The sequence below is a fragment of the Pongo pygmaeus genome, chromosome X, assembly GCF_028885625.2.
Source record: "Pongo pygmaeus isolate AG05252 chromosome X, NHGRI_mPonPyg2-v2.0_pri, whole genome shotgun sequence".
Classification (NCBI taxonomy): Eukaryota; Metazoa; Chordata; class Mammalia; order Primates; family Hominidae; genus Pongo; species Pongo pygmaeus.
The window spans coordinates 83,837,519-83,850,066 of NC_072396.2; the positions used below are offsets into that span (position 1 = coordinate 83,837,519).

The following is a 12,548-nucleotide window of genomic DNA, read 5'->3' on the forward strand; positions in this document are numbered from 1 at the left end:
TCCTTTATGTTTGAAGGATATTTTTGCCAGATACACTATTCTAGAATAAAAGTTTTTATCCTTCAGCATTTTAAATATGTCACTCCACTCTCTCTGGGTCTGTAAGGTTTCCACTGAAAGATTTGCTACCAGCTGTATTGGAGCTCCATTGTATGTTATTTGTTTCTTTTCTCTTGATGCTTTTAGGATCCTTTCTTTATCCTTGACCTTCGGGAGTTTGATTATTAAATGCCTTGAGGTAGTCTGCTTTTGGTGAAATCAGCTTGGTGTTCTATAACCTTCTTGGACTTGGATATTGATACCATTCTCTAAGTTTGTGAAGTTCTCTATTAGTATCCCTTTCAATGAACTTTCTACCCCTATCTCTTTCTTGACCTCCTCTTTAAGGCCAATAACTCTGACATTTGCCCTTTTAGGGTATTTTTCTAGATCCTGTAGTCATGCTTCATTTTTTTATTCTTTTTTTCCTTTAGTCTCCTCTGACTGTGTATTTTCAAACAGACTGTCTTCAAGCTCACTAATTCTTTCTTCTACTAGATCGATTCTGCTATTAAATAACTCTGATACATTTTTCAGTATGCTAATTGTATTTTTAAGCTCCAGAATTTCTGCTTCTTTTTAATTATTTCAATCTCTCTTAAATTTATCTGATAGAATTCTAAATTTATTCTCTGTGTTATCTTGAATTTCTTTGAATTTCCTCAACACAGCTATTTTGAATTCTCTGTCTGAAAAGTCACATATCTCTGTTTCTCCAGGATTGGTCCCTGGTACCTTATTTAGTTCATTTGTTGAGGTCATGTTTTCCTGGATGGTGTTGATGCTTGTAGATGTTCTTTGGTGTCTGGGCACTGAAGAATGAGGTATTTATTGTAGTTTTCACTGTATGGTCTCATCTGTAGCCATCCTTCTTGAGAAGGCTTTCTAGATATTTGAAAAGACTTGAGTGTTGTGATCTAAGCTGTTTCTGCTTTAAGGGGCACCCCAAGCTCCATAACCCTGTGGTGCTTGCAGACTCGTAGAGGTACCATCTTGATGGCCTTAAACAAGATCCAGGAGAATTCTCTGAATTACCAGACAGAGACTTCTGTTCTCTTCCCTTATATTCTCCCAGACATAGAGTTTCTTTCTCTCTCTCTCTGTTCTGAGTCACCTACAGCTGGGGGTAGAGTGACACAAGCAACTCTGTGTCATACTACCAGTATGACTGCATGGGGCCAGACCTGATGCCAGCACAGCCCTGGTTGTCACCCAAGGCCTGCTATAACCACTCCCTGGCTACTGTTTATGTTTGCTCAAGGACCTGGGGCTCTACAATCAGCAGTTGGAAAAGCCAGCCAGGCCTATATCCTTCCCTTCAGTGCAGCAAGGTCCCCCAGGCCCCATGTGAGTTCAAAAGTGCTGTCCAGGAGTCAGGAACTTCAGTCAAAAACCTTAGAAGTCTACCTGGTATTCTACTGTAATGTTGCTGAGCTGGCACTCAAACTACAAGACACCGTCCTTCCCAGTCTTCCTTCCCCTTTCCAAAGACAGAGGAGCCTCACCCCATAGTCAGAGCCACAGCTAGCCAGCAGGAGTACTGCCAGGCTACCATTGATGTTTGTTTAAGGCTTGAGGTCTCCTAAGTCAGCTTGTGATGAATACCGCCTGGCCTGGGACTCACCCTTCAGGGTAGTGACCTCCTCTATGGCCCAGGGCAGGTTCAGAAATGCTGTCCAAGAGTCAAGTCCTGACACAGGGGACCCCAAGAGCCCACTTGGTGCTCTAACCCCCATGGCAGTGTTGGTACCTGAAGCCAGCAAGTCGCAGAGGCTCAACAAGCCCTCAATGTAGTACCTGGGTATCGCCGCTGGTTATTCAAGGCTCAATGACTCTTCAGTTGGCAGGTGATGAATGCTGGCAGGAATGGGTCCTTCCCTTCCAGACGGTGAATTCCCTCCTGATCTAGAGTGTGTCTAGAAATGCTGTCTGGGAGCTAGAGCCTGAAACAGGGGTTTCATGACTCTGACCAGTGCCCTATCCTGTGGTGGCTTAGCTGCCATCCAAGATGCAAGACAAAGTCTGTCCTACTCTTCCACTACCTCTCCTCAAGCAAAAGGGGTTTCCTTTGGAGCCACCAGCTGTGCAGCCTGCAATTAAGGGAAGGGTGATGCCAACACTCCCTTGACTGCCCCAGGTGGTGTTTCAGTGTGTCGTGTGTCCCCGCAGTCTACTGTCTCTGGGCCTACTTCCGCCATAGGACTCACCTAAGAGTTGCAGTTCTTTGTTTTTTTTGTTTTTTTTGTTTTTTTTTGAGACAGAGTCTCACTCTGTCACCCAGGCTGGAGTGCAGTGGTGCGATGTTGGCTCACTGCAACCTCCGCCCTCTGAGTTCAAGTGATTCTCCTGCCTCAGCCTCCCGAGTAGCTGGGATTACAGGTGCCTGCCACCACACCCGGCTAATTTTTTGTATTTTTAGTAGAGACAGGGTTTCACCTTCTTGGCCAGGCTGGTCTTTAACTCCTGACCTCATGATCCACCTGCCTCAGCCTCCCAAAGTACTGGGATTACAGGCGTGAGCCACCGTGCCTGGCCGAGTTACAGTTCTTATGGCCAAGATTGCCTTTCAAGTTTACCTAGATACCAGGGGCACTTTGACCCTAAGTGATGAAATTTGCAGGCACTCAAGTTCAGACCCCTGGGATTGGTCATTTCCCTCTGGCTAGGGATGGTTTAAATGTTCCCTGTGTGGGTGAGCATCAGCTAAGTTTGGTCTGCAATTCCTTTCTGCTTTAACAGAACAGCACTGAGTTCAATGCCTTATAACTACTGTCCTCTCCCTCGCCCAGTGCCCAGAGATGCTCTCTGCAACCAGGCTGCAGCTGCCAGGGGTGGGGAAGGGGTGGTGTCATAGATTCAGAACTGCTTTTTCTATCTCTTTGGTGCCTCTTTCAGCAATATGAAGTTAAAAACAGGTATTGTGAGTGTTCACCTCATTTTCGGTTCTATGAAGGTAATTTTTTCTGCGTAATGTTAGTTGTTAACTGGTGTCCTTGTTGGGGTTGGGGGGTAAGGACAATTGGTGGAGCTTTCTATTCCACTATCTTGCTTCGCCTCTGTATCTTAATTTATATTTTAAAAGTAATGCATTTAAAGACTGAGTAAGGTTAAGCTCTTTTGCGTTTAAAAGACATTTTATTTTATATGCTTTGCTTAATTTTTAATAAATTGTTAGCCATTTTCTTATTAATTAGTTTAAGAGCTCTTTACATATTAAACAGATAAGCTTTAATAGCTCTACAAATATTCATTCCCAGGTATTTTTCTTTTAATTACATTTTTAGATGTATAGAATTTTTTTTCAACAGAGTCAAATTTATCAGTCTTTCTTTTTTGGCTTCTGGGTTTTGTGTTTTGCAGCCCTTCCTCCAAGACTGTAAAAAAATTCACCCCTCATTTTCTCTTCTAGTATGTATATGGTTTTATTTTTATGAATTTCTATATTAGATCCACATCAAACATATGTTGTTATATGGATTTACACATTTTGAAATCAAACCCTTTGTGAGTACATTTCAATGAAAAGTGACTTTAATATGTTTTAATAAAAAATGATTGTTGTAGGCCATGTGTTGGGAAGTTTGGAAAAATTAACAGGTAAAGGAGGATGAGGACTGAAAAACTAGAGGAAAAAGCAAAGTAAACTGCAAAGAAATGTTGCAAGAGTAGAATTGCAATGCACTAGACACATCCTAAGGAACCACTACTCCTTGTCAGTCAACCACAAAATAGAAAATTAGGATTGCATATGGTGGAGTAAATTGCATGTTTTAATACTGCTGTGCTTGTCTGAGATTTGACACATTTCTTAATAATTTCTAAACTCCTCAGTATACAAAAATATTAGACCAGAAACCTTTTTGGGGTTTCTTTCTTTGCAATATTTGGCCCATGTTTTTAGAAAGGGATAATCCTAATACATCAACTTTAAGTTTACTTTTTCTGCAGACTCAGCCTAAAGACTTCCATATCCTTTTCTAGAAGTTTTCCTCTCATAAAGTGTTCTCAACTAAGAGTATAGACAAAATACCCTAAGTGACTCAATTGACTCATTTTAAGGATTAGATATACACTATTATATATCTGAATATCTAAGGTAATAATTAAACTAAAATAGATCTATAAATACACACAGAAAAGAATTAGCATAGCATACCTTCTACTACTATCCTCAGGTAGGCCTACTTGACGTTTGACACTTGGCTGGCATCTAGGAACTTAGATTTATGGAAGATTCCCAGAATTGATAAGAGTGGCTCACTGTACCTAAACTGTTTGTACAAACAATGGTGATTTATGCCAAACACCTGATTTCCTTCTGGGGATCTGGAATTTTGGTATGTGCCAGGCAGAATGTGCCCATGACTGACTACTGATAAAAACTGGTAACTCTTAAGCCCAGGGGAACTTCCCTGGTAGACATTTCACATGTATCATGATAAGTAGCTGGAGGAAATAAGCTTGTTCCATGTGACTTCACTGGGAAAGGAATCTTGCCAGCTTGGACCTGGATCCTCCAGACTTCACCCTATATACACTTTCCCTTTGTTGATCCTGCTTTATATCCTTTTACTCTAATAAATCATAGACATAAGTACAACTATACACTGAGTTCTGTGAATCCTCCTAGCAAATACACAAATCACAGTAAACATTAATGCAATGTTTAGATATAAAACTTTAGAACCCGTAAAAATTTAAGAATTAGTAAAAAATGTTTGATATTATTCTTAGATATAGGCTTTATACTTCATAGTAAGTGGTTTTAGCTATAAATCAAAGGATAGTCTTTAGATGTACATAATATAGCATAGTTGCAACTTAGCCTTGTGGGCCATAATTGCACATACAAATAGTATGTGCAATTAAACATAGTAATAAAAAAATCCATTATTAACTATGTAGGATAATAAGGAATTTATTTAAATGGATTCTTGGCTTAGAATGCTAAATATATTAATCTTTCTTCACATGAAATAAACTGTGTATAATTAATCATTGTTCCATGATTAATTGTGCTCATTTCATGAGTTAAAAAAGTAAATATATTAAAAGTGACTTACCTTTTAATCTTGGCCTTTTCAGCCTTTTCTTCTTTATCACGTTTCTTGGCATTCCTATTAAGTTCTTTTGCAGCAAACTTCAAGTAAAATAATGGCTCTGAAAAGAGCCATTAAGGATAAGGCTATTCAAAAAGTTATTTCCCCAACATAACTACCTGTAAACAAGATGTTAAAATTATAAAACATGTAAGATTAATATTAACCAACTAGTCACAATGCTTTTGAGGAACTGGAACAATTTCTTTATTCTACACTTGTTTTCTGTTAAAAAATATCAAATTAATAGAAACCATTGATTATAAGGGGAGAAATTACTGTGGAGAAACCGGGCAGATACCACTTAACCAAGGTTAACATCACCAGTGATAAAACATTTCAGTATAATTTACCTTCTGAAATGATAAACTGAGAGGGCATGGTTGCCAAAAATATAACCTTAATCTACTCAAGAGAAAACATGGGACAATCCTGAACTGAGAGACATCTGATATAACAGACTAGCGTACTTTTCAAGTGTCAAATTCATGAAAAGCAAGGAAAGACTGAATAAGCAATCACAGACTGGAGGAGACTAAGGAGATATGGTGACTAAATGCCACGTAGGATCCTGGAACAGAAAGAGGACGTTAATGCAAATACTGGTAAATCCAAATAAGATCTATGGTTTAGTTATTTATCTTGTAGTGATATTGATTTCCTTATGTTCATAATTATACTATGGTTCTGTAAGACATTAACATTAGCAAAAGCTTGGTAGAAGGTATACAAGGACTTGCTATACTATTTTTACAACTTTTCTTTAAATCTAAAATTATTTTAAAACTTTTTAATTAAAAAGAAATCATTAAAAAACTAGGAATAAAAGCACTCCCATAAATAAAACCACACTGAATACCATAAATCTTTCATTTTCATGTTACAAACAAAAATAAATATGAAGTATATGCACATATATATGACAAAGTGCTGCAAATTATTTAAAAACCAACCAGATTATGTAATGACTAAATCACTAAGGTATTGGTTTAAAGGGCTGGCTTTTGGATTGATTGTATCATTATTAAAAACAAGAATGGCTTGCTTAATTTACCAAAACTAAATAATAAATTAAGCTATCTTCTTTATCTCTCAGTTGCTTCATGGCTCTAATTCAATGCCTAAAGACTCTATGTATTTTATGACCTCTGAAAAAAGGTAAATGACCTCTGAAAAAAGGTAAAATATACTTTTTAAAACCTTGTTTCTGTGTTTCTTTAGGACATTTACAAAAACGATGGAAGGTTCCTTTTTATCTATTTTTTTTTTGAAAAGTGCACACACATGATACGATTTAAAGGGCTGACTTTTGGCTTGATAATATCGCTATCAGAAAACAAGAATGGTTTCTTTACCAAAACTAAAGCTATCTTGTTCATTTCTCACTGGTTTCATGGCTTTAATTCAATGCCTTATTTATGGATAATGACAGGAATAAATTTGCTGCCCTGAGTAGTTTCCAGGCTATAAATTCTAGATATACCTAGAATTGTAAATAAGTGAATATGTGTACATTTCTGGGTAATTTTAATATAAAATACACCTGAAATTTGTAAGATTTAACAATTTCAGCTTGGTGACTAAGTTATATGTCCTTATATATACACACACAAATATGTATATGTACACACACACACAGACACACACACACATGGTTTGCCAAGGTTTCTCAATTTGGGGCCAGATAATTCTTTGTGAGGCTGTCCTATAAATTCTAGGAAATTCAGCAGCATCCCTGGCCTTTATCCAGTAGATGTCAGAAGCACCCACTCCTCTCAGTTGTAACAACCAATGACATCTCCAGACATTGCCAAAAGTCACTTGGGATGGGGGAGGGAAAATCCAACTCTGATGAAAATCAAAATCACTAATATAGATGAAAAATATATTATTTTTCCTTTCTTTGTCTTCATTTTCTAAATTATTTCCCCACTATAATTGCTGTCTCTGTAGAAAAAGTCACTAAAGTTAAAAGCTGAATTATGATACTGACAGAGCAGGAGCACCATCATCTCGGACAAACACTGCCACTTTAAGTTCCAGCTCCCTTTCTAGCCTCATGCATTTCAAGGAAATCACTTCTAACTACAAGCAGCCAGAAAGAGTAGACAGTAAAACACAGATAAGAGAGCTCGGGAACAGAGGGAGGTGGGTGGAAAGTCTCTTGGTAACTGCCAAACTTCACCCTCATACAATGGGCCCCAGTAAAACAGTGGGCCTTAATAAGCACATTTCTTCCCCTTCAGGTACACTAAGATAGGGAAGCTAAAAGCAGACTCAGTGGGGTATGCCTGCAGTTGCAGAAAGACGTGTAGGAACAGACACAAAACTCTCTCTGCCAGATAAGCACAACAAAGAGACAAGGAGGAGTCCAAGCCTCTGACAAACTCTCCCATCCTAAATCCTTAAAAAACTCTTAATCTATAAGAGTTTAAGTTTAACCTAATTCGGCCAGAAGCCCCTCTCAGGTTTGTCTTCTCTAAAATAAACCTGTCCTTGACTGTCAAGCCACCTTTCATGTTTCTTCCCTCTTTCTTTAAAATTCTTACATTTGGTGCCGAAACCCGGGATGGGTGTTGGGGACAGAGGCTCTCTTGCAACCCAGGAAGCAGTGGGTAATGGCAGCTCATCCTGAGTTAACTCCTGGATCCTGAGGGTCTCTGGCAGCCCACCCCACCTTTACTCTTACTTCACTTTTCAAGCAATTTATGTGAGGAGGACAACTAATCTGAAGGGAACTGCAAGGCTCGGGCCGGGGCTACTCCCCAGTGGGCTCTCAAAACCCTCAGGTCTCAGGAATCTACCTCCGACCTCACACAATGGGTATTTCACTCCCTAACCCTTGCTCCCTCTTTTTCCCTCTTCTTTTTCTCTCTCTCTCTCTCTCTTCCTCGTGTGGCTCCAGTCTGGGAGGCCCTTTGCCGATTCCAACCAGAACATCCAACATCAGACACTAATTCAGCCGACTGGTAAGATCTGCCTTCTCCTAGCTTTCTCTTGGTACTGGAGAAAGTCCAGCCTGCCATCCAGGTCCTCGGAGGACTAACAGGACTAAGCTAGAGGAAATCTTGGGGATGCCCACTTCCTTCTCAACTTAACCATCCTCTTTCAGAAACAGAATTCCGAGTCTCTGTCTTTTGTCTGGGGATACCTAGAACAAAACAGACACCCTTGGTTTCCTCTTACCAGTCCACATAGGTACCAAACAATCCACATTCCTATGCCCTCCCCAAGGGGCTGTTGTCTTTGCAACCTCACCAAACTTGGCTTACAGGGGACCCTAAATCCAAAACATTTAATTTTATACTGCAACATGGCTTGGCCCCAATAGAGACTAGATAATAACAGCTGATGGCTCAAAAACAGCACCTTTAACTTTCAAATTCTCAGGCACCTTAAGAACTTTATCATCAGAAACAGCAAACGACAAAAGGTTCCCCATATTTAGGCTTTCTTCTACCTTAAACCCCGCCCCTCCTCTTCTCCACCCCTTCAAAAACTACTCCAACCAGTCAAACCTCCTCTGCCATTCTCCCTCCACGGTTAAGTGTCTATGGTTAAAGGTATTGCTTGGGTTCACATCCCCTTCTCCACGTCTGATTTGTGGCAGATTGAACAGCTTCTGGGATCTTTCTCTAAAAATCCCTCGCATTATTGCAGGGAATTCCTGCACATAACCCAATCCTTTAATATAAGTTGGCATAACATTTTTATAATTCCAACATCTACCCTCACCCTTAATAAAAAAGAGTGCTCAGCTTAATTAAAATGGATATCCAAGCTATAAGTGTATTTAAAAGGCCTTTATGTTTTTCTCTTCGTAAATCTTGTTTTCCTGAAAAAGGTTTTTTTTCCCAGTTGAAATTACTTTTCTCCACTATGTCTTGCCAGTCTTGGTGCATGCATAAAAGACCCTAGAATAACTTCTGGTGGCCTGGGACTCCTTGGGAAGACAGAAAAGGTACCACAAATTCCATTTTGGGAAAAATCTCTGTTTTCCTTATGGAACCCCTGGAATTAGAGGTGAATAAGTACCTCTCAAAATCTGTCTTTGTCTTCCAGCTGTGCTTGCTTATTAGGCCCTGAAAATTGTTTTCCTAGCCCTGTTCTTAAAAGGCCACACCCAGAGGCCAATAATCCAATTAGGAAATTAGCAAATGTAAATCTTCTAACTACTTGATCTTCTTCTGGTTGTCTGTGTGGCTATATATGTGTTACGTGTGCAATGTCTATTAAAAAGAGCTCTAATTAATTGATTGGGCTAAGAAAAATGAGTGGCTAAATCAAATATTTTTAAGCAAAAAGTAAAAGCTGTGGTACCTTTCAGTTCACGTAACTTTAATATTTAAAAATAAAAGCAGTCTTAGGAATTACTGGTAAAATACCAATGTCCTTAAGGTGTAAAAATGTGGTCCACATTATGCAGGTCAAATACTAGGTTTGCTAAATGTTTTAAGGTTGTAAACTGCTTCTTTAGCCTTTAAAAACTGTCAACTTGCCTGCTTCACAATTGGTAAGGCCAGAAACCTATGAAGATGGAAGTAACCATGCCCCTAACTATGCTGGAAGAAGTCAAACTTCATCTGCATCTAGCACATAATTTAAAAAAAAAAAAAAAAAAAAAAAAACAGGTTTTACATTAAAGTTGAAAATTGCTAAAAGTTACCATTATAAGATGTAATTAAAACTACTGAACATGGATTTGCATGCAAGGTATATAAAAACAATAAAAAGTGTTTTTAGTTAAAAATTATAGGAAGGCATAAAAATGTACATTTTGCTTAAGAATAAAAACTCATCTTAAAATTAAATAAAATGGATGGTTTAGCAGATTGTAAAAACATTGTAAAAATTAATCCTGCAAAGAAATCTGTGTGTGTAAACATATTAACTGAACTCAAAGGGGTATTATATGGTTTTTTCTGTAAATTAAACACTAAAAGCACCACAAGGTTTTCTTAAAATGCTAATCTACTCTTTAGCAAAACTTGTCAAGGGTTATAATGGGTATGTAAAAATCTCACTTCATGGGCAAACTGGTTAAAATTAAATAAAATTGTCTAGAAGGTTTCATTAAAATTAGGGTTAACATTAATAGCAAACTAATGCAAGGGTAAAATTTAACTTTCTCTCTTAAACAGAATTTTCATGTAATACAAAAGGCTAATAAATGGTTTTTGCTTTTCCAAATTTTTAACTCATCATTTTGGCAAAACAAAACCAAACAAACAAACAGAAAACTTATGGTAATCTAAAATTATATTTTAATATCAAGCATTTTAAATTTTAAACATATTTAACAGGCTTCTCAAAATCAAACTTTAGTCTCAAAATTGTCTTTCCTAACCCCTGCAGCATCTGGAAAAAAAGGTAAACAGGATTATTTAACATGTTCAGATACATAAAATTGCCAAAATAATGTCTAATAGGTTATATTTTAGGGAATAATATTAACATATGTTCCAAAACTGTATGGAATATCTAAGGTTCTAGTGTCTAAATATGTGCTATTAATCACAATTAAGGTCGTTATGTTGGGTTATTGTAAACCACAAAAATGACCAAATTTCTTTGTCAGTTGTGTTTCTAACTGTATCCAACCTGGACATTTTGTTATCTATAGACAATTGTTATTTTGTTTTAATTGTCTTCTAAGATGGTTTTTAACAAAGTGGTGGAAGAAGTGCTCTCAAATGTGGGCTTCTCACAACAAAAAAAATACAGAACTCATGAAAAGCTAAAATGTTTATAAATCTCAAGCAAAACAAAAGTTAATAAAATGGACTAAACTAGTAAAAAACAAAAACAAGTTTTTACCTTTTGCTTAGAAAACTGCTAATCTTCAGTTTATTTTTCAGAGTCAAGAAAACTTGTCTTAAGCTAGCTACAGCCTTTTACAACTAAGTAAAGTATACTCCTGTAAACAGAATTTAAAGTGTGTTTGTTTCTCTCTGCTAGTTCCTCTAGAATTTGAAAACTAGTTACAAGTATTCTTAAACTACAACAATATATTTGTTTGCATCAGTGCAATAAAAATCTATTTTCTTTTGTGGCTGGGCGCGGTGGCTCACACCTGTAATCCCAGCACTTTGGGAGGCCAAGGCCGGCGGATCATGAGGTCAGGAGATCGAGACCATCCTAGCCAACATAGTGAAACCCTGTCTCTACCAAAATACAAAAAATTAGCCGAGCGTGGTGGTGCATGCCTGTAGTCCCAGCTGCTCAGGAGGCTGAGGCAGGGGAGTCACTTGAGCTCAGGAGGCCAAGGTTGCCCTGAGCCAAGATCTCACCACTGCACTCCAGCCTGGCAACAGAGCAAGACTCTGTCTAAAAAAAAAAAGGCGGGGGTGGGAATCTGTTTTCTTTTGTAACAGAACACAGTTGGAAAAACTGGTTATTTTACCAAGGCTTTGACTGGAATGGTGTGCTCTCCTTTAAGGAATTAAACTTGACTTACAGAGCCAATAAAACCCTTGGAAAACTGGCCTCATGCTTTGTGTACACAGTCCCTGTACAAAGTTTCTGATCTGTGGTAAGTAAAGAATATCAATTTCTGACAGGCCAGGAACCCCAAGTTATCTTAAAACCTCAAGAGGAGAGGAATTCAACCAACTCATAGGTATTTAAATGGTAAAAATCCATCACTGGGCTTGGCTTTTAAAAGTCTTATCGCAAATACCTTCTATATAACAAAGTTCCATCAAAGACTATTTAAAAGGCCTATGTAGCAAGTAATTATTCTTGCTGCACTGTATACAAATAATCAAGCCAAGTATAATAAAGATTTGTATTTTAATAAAAATGTGAAACTGAAGACAGAAAATTGTGTTTCAAAAACTACAGCACACCTGTTGTTAAATTCTAGTCTTGCCTAGTGTTTTTGTTTTTATTATTTTCTACAGTTTAAATTATATCCGTTACAGAAATCAACTCCTGGATACATCACACTCAAGTCAAAGCCTAAAGAGCTGAGAAAGCAACCCCTAACAGCCCAGAAAAATACCCTAAATATCAATGTAAAAAAAAATGTAAAAAAAAATGTAAAAACAAATCTTATGCTGAAAATCATAAAAGATAACTAAGTAAAAATTACTCATCTTACTCAATCTCAACCCTGCCTCACCAAATACTTTTGTCGTTTCTACCTCTCCTTTTAATCCAAATATTAAAACCTTTTTAATGGAAATTTAGTAAGCCACCCTTGTGGGAACTGCTTTACTCACTCTACTATTTGCAATAGAACTACATACTGTAGCACTATCAGAGTGGAATATCGGACAGAGAATCTCAATTACCATAGCATTTTGGTTAATTATTATCCTCATAGAAGGAGTTAACAGTTACTGACAAAAAATAACACATGGGTCTTTCCAAACACACGCCTCTGCCTCTCACTGGGAAAGAAATGTT

At 37.7% G+C, this 12,548-nt stretch overlaps 1 long non-coding RNA gene across 2 annotated transcripts in view; it reads right to left on the reverse strand.

Annotated features, from left to right (window-relative positions):
* Positions 1-12,548, reverse strand: part of LOC129024947 (uncharacterized) — a 50,246-nt gene that overhangs the window by 20,361 nt on the left and 17,337 nt on the right. For both annotated transcript variants that reach the window (XR_008497142.2, XR_008497141.1), the window contains exon 2: positions 5,103-5,199. This is a non-coding gene — a long non-coding RNA (uncharacterized LOC129024947). The remainder of the gene's footprint in view (positions 1-5,102; positions 5,200-12,548) is intronic.